Raw genomic sequence first — 5,191 nt, 5'->3', positions numbered from 1 at the left:
GATCGGAGGCGTGTTGACCAGAGGCGGCGTTGACCGGAGACGGAGGCGTGTTGACCAGAGGCGGCGTTGATCGGAGGCGTGTTGACCAGAGGCGGCGTTGACCGGAGATGGTGCTGAAAGTCGTCACCGGAGGACATGAAAGAGAGGCACAAGAGGGAGAGCAGGCGGCTAGGGCACAATCGGGAATCAGAGAGAGAGATGGGTTTATGTTTAATGGGTTCAGGTCGGGTTCGGGGAGGGATTTAAGAAGTTACTATAGTCGTTTTTAGCGCTTTTAAGTGCTATAACCCGCTATTTCGCGCTACAGACCGCTTTTCGAGCAAAAGGCGAGTTTCTCCACTAAAACATCCTGTTATCCCCTTTATCGGCGCTGTGAAGCACCGCGACCGCGATTAGTGGTGCTATAGCGGCACGATTTGCCGCTTTTTACAACACTGGCTATACACACATATCCTATGTTACTAGTTGGATTGCATGTGCAATGCTCGTGAAATTTTTTTAATGTTATTTTAAATTATAATTTTATTTAGGGAAAGGTTTGATATAAATTTATTGAATGTAAACAATATAGCCAACATATGAACAGAAGCTAAAAATTCACAACGTTTGAATAATAAAATTATATTTAGGGATCAATTATGCGATAGTACAATGGTCGTATCTACAAGGTGATTGATTAGTGTCATCAACTACTTCATCAAAGCTGTAGAATTCTTTTCTTTCTCCTAGAAACTTTTTTGTTAGTCTATCATTTAACGTGTCAACATATTCATTTTTTGTTGTAAGGATATCTCTATCTTTTATATAGTCAATAGACTTGAAATTCTCATCCAAAGATGGAAAAATTAAATTTATTAGAGAATCTTTCGGTAGGTCATCACCTTGATTCTTGATCAACATTGCATTAGGTAGTTTTATTAGGTCCTGGGCCAATGTTGGTTCGTCTTCGTTCCCAATCCTAAGAAGAAATTCATTGGAAGTTGCGTCTGATTTTGCTCTCATATTTTTTAAAAGTTATAGTTTTGTCATTTTGCTCCACAAATGTGAGCTTACTAAACTTTCTTTGATAGTTTGTGATCTTGTTGAGCAAGGCACCACAGGTAAAACTTGTCTGAAATCGCTAACAAATACAAATACTTTTCCGCCAAATTGTTCATCTTGATCCATTAAATCTCATCTTGATTCATTAAATCTCTTATGAATCAATCTCTTAGTGTTCTATCAAACGTTTCAATTGCAACACGTTTAGCCATAGGAGACTCATCCTAAATTATTAGCCGAGATATTCGCATGCGTTTTGATATCCCATCTTGCTTTGATATGCCACATATATATGAATTTGTTGGGATTTTGATCTTAAATCTGGAGTGTGCTGTTTTTCCGCCAGACATTATTACAACTGCAACGCTTGATGTCGCTGTAGCAAGAGCTATCATACATTGTGATCTTACTGTGGCAAGTAGAGCATGGTATACATGTCTTCTCAGTTCCTCCAGGACCGTCAATAAAGAAAACTCCTTTTTTATTTGCTTCAACTCGTGTTAATATTGTAGCGTATGTAGTATGTTGTTCAGAGTTGAGTTTTATCACAACATTTAGATCTTCAGTTGGGATTTGTACATCTAGTTCTTCTTTTATTTCTCTTGGGTATGAACTTTCCTCTGTAATGGATTTTGTTTGTAAAGGTGACAAATCAAAAATTTGAATATCCTTTCCTATGCTTTCTAAGTAGAAGTTAATATTAAGAAGAATATCATTTATTGCTGAAGCTCTGGTAGCATGTGGTTTCCTTGAGAAGTCTTCAGATAGTGATTCAAGATATTGATCCTATAAATGATTAACATCTGTGGGCTCACAATGAACTAATATAGTTGCAAACAAACAACAAAGTGCTGTTGGCATTTGGAAGACGATAGCTTCATCTAAGCACTCTCTTATGCTATCATCAGATTTTAAAAGACCTAATTTCTGGGCTGATTACTTGAAAGATTTGCAATGAATACCATTTACCGTCAGTAGATCCTCAAATAATGTCGGACACCTGACGTGGATAAGCAATAGTCTTAAGTAATATCTCTCTCATTCAATTGGGTTATCCCCGTTTATACGGCTTATCACCTGTTTCTGTTTTCTTGGACTCCCTTGATTTTGATGTTGAATCCCAAACGTAATATTCATGAAATTCTACATATAACTCCTTTTCGTGCTTCTTTTCAGGTTTCATCTTGTTACCTTCTTTAATTTTTATACACAGTAAAAAATTCTGTAAGCATTGTTTTGGAGACATATTCAAAGTGAATCAATTTCGATAGGTCTTGATGTTTCCAATAAGAAACATATTGCTGATTTGGCTTGTGCAGCTGTAAGTTAATGACGGATGGGAATATCTCATTAAGATGAAATCATATATTCTCCAGAAAGCTTCCTAAGCTAATACCCATCTTGCTTCTTGGAAATTTTTGATTTCATCCACAACATTTTCTCCTTCATTATACTCAATTTTTACTGTCACTCTATCATGACCTTTATATATGTACTTATAAAGGTATTTCACTGCTTTAATGCTTGAGCATATTTCAACATTGATGTGGCAGTTATAATGTGTTAGCAAATATGGATTGTAAGGTACCATCCATTGATTATTAAGGATTTTGTTTCGAACCAACATTGTTCTGTTATTTTTGTTCCTTTTATAAATTGGGTAAGCATCTTTCGCTTGTACTGATTTTGGACTAAAATCTCTAGGGTAGTGATACTTGCACTTGTCATTTTGCATGCAAATATTCTTCATATTTAACTCTCCACAAGGGCCATGTATCATATGTTTTTTACCAGTTCATATAGGATTGGATTTTAATATTGGTCTGCAATTTCTGCTGATATTTACTTGTCGTACTGATCTGATGATGTAATTTTGTGCTCTCCCATTAGAATAATTAACATATTTGCATGAGGCAACCCGGTTTATATTTAAACCTCAATCAACATAACTATATATTGACAATATTACACATGTAAGGTAGTACACACATTAATAGTAAGAAGAGATGATTAGAGACTACATAACACAAGCGTGAGGGAATGAACAAGGTTGTTTCTCACTAAACGTACTCAGTAACTCACAAATCACACAAACGCATACAGTAAAAGTAATTGTGTCAGCAATCATATAGTAATGTTATAATGTATTGAGCAACCAAAGTAAATGTATATTAAATATTAAAATTTACCTTGATAGATGGGCGAGACAACAACCTCCAAATCCTTAATCCTGTAAATAATGCATGAAAACCGAAAAAATTAGAAAATATCAATTGCCATCAAAACTAATTGTAGTGCAAGAAAAAAAAGTAAATTCTAATGAATAGAACGTAAATTGCCTCAGAGAAAACTTGTGCTGATTGGACATACGATGATTGATGGTATACTCTTGTGTTCGAAGTTTGGTACACAAGCAGAAAGCTTATATCTGCAATAATAGTTGCTAAACTGATGCAAAATTTGCAATAGTAGCATAGATTTGCTATACTAAACAGAAGTTTATACTATAATTAATAGAAACGGTTACATCAACAACAAAGTTAATGTACCAACTATCGAAAATTAGGACAAAAGTGATGTACACTGTGGAAAATAGCTCTGTTTAGACAAAAACTACTATGATCATAAACATATTGCTATACTCATTTTAAAACTGAGTACAACAGAGGATATATACCAGATATTATGTAAGTCCAAAAATAATATCTAAGCTCATCTAGAAATAAGATACTAATATTTTCTTCTTCTTTTGGAGAATAAAACATAACCGGCCCGAGATTTTATTGCAAGTTATGATCCTTTACTCATATTTTTGCCCAATAAGATTTGTTATAACTCAAACTCTTGGCGGAAGAATGAATCCCAGTTTATGTTCTTAAATAAAACAAGTAATGACCAAATTAATACCTGGAATTCCTTTTAGCGTTCTAATTATCACAATTGATGAAGGTCAACAAAACCACTTAAAAAATAGAATATTATCGTATTAAATGTGATTTAGTAAATATTGTAAACAATCTTAGACTAATGCAAGTTCTCAATAATTCGCTTGCTACTAACTATAAAGTATCAAAAGAAAACAAAGTTCAGTACTATTTTAGGCTATGCAATCTAAATTTTTTTTTTCTAGCCATTAAAATGCCCAAAAATAACCCTGCATAATCTCTGTTATGTTCCAATATCTAGTTTGTCCAGAAAATTTTGTCGGGGATTATTTCACTCAAATATTTAAACTATTGAATTATGAACTGACAATTTACATAACACTATCAGTTTAATTTTTAAATAATGCTACTATATTTCAGAAATTGATAAATGGTAAAATTGATAATGAAATTTGAGCTTAGAATATCTTGTTTAAGGAATGCTTAGAATATGTATTGAAATGTAATGCAGTCATATCGTGGCAAAAACCACTTTGTTTAAAAACTGAAGCCATTGAATTATGGCCAGTGTGTTAACAATCATATCAAAACCAATATAATTCTTAACAAAGTTTTTGTCTAGAAATGCATATTAAGTTGCTTTTCTTCCTCTATTATTCTCGACACAAAACCTGAAGGTGGGCAATTTATTTTGCAAGTAGATTAAATGAAACGTAAAGATATCGAATAGTAAGAATTTCCAAAATAAAAATTATAATAAAAATTTATAAATTGATAAAGACTTACCAAAAATTATTCTCTTATAAAAACCTTGCTCAATTTGATCACTTCCTGATCCTTCCTAATGCCTAAAATCTGATATTTTAGGAGAAGATGGAAGATAAGGTTTGTGGATGATGAGGATAATAATAAGCTTCTTGATGACGATAATAATCATCTTTGTAATTTGATAACCGACAATTGATGAGGCAGAGAAAGTGGAACTGCGTTGCCGGAGGAAATTGGTAACGGATGGAATGGAGAAGGGAAGAAACGAAGATTTAGGGCTTTACATCTTCTGATTTGTGAGTAATGAAAAAACAAGTTACCTTTGTTAAGTTAATGAAATGAAAGATGAGGATAACTTTGTTATATCTACAATAGTTGAAGGGTAATTTGGGGGTAAGGAAAGTTTTTTAGTACTCCCTCTTTTAAAGGGTAGATGATATATATACATACATACATATATATACACACATATATATATATATGTATACATGTATATA

This window comes from Asparagus officinalis, chromosome 4 (genome assembly GCF_001876935.1).
Source record: "Asparagus officinalis chromosome 4, Aspof.V1, whole genome shotgun sequence".
Lineage (NCBI taxonomy): Eukaryota > Viridiplantae > Streptophyta > Magnoliopsida > Asparagales > Asparagaceae > Asparagus > Asparagus officinalis.
The sequence above is the reverse complement of the archived record's forward strand: the minus strand, read 5'-3'. Positions refer to the sequence as shown.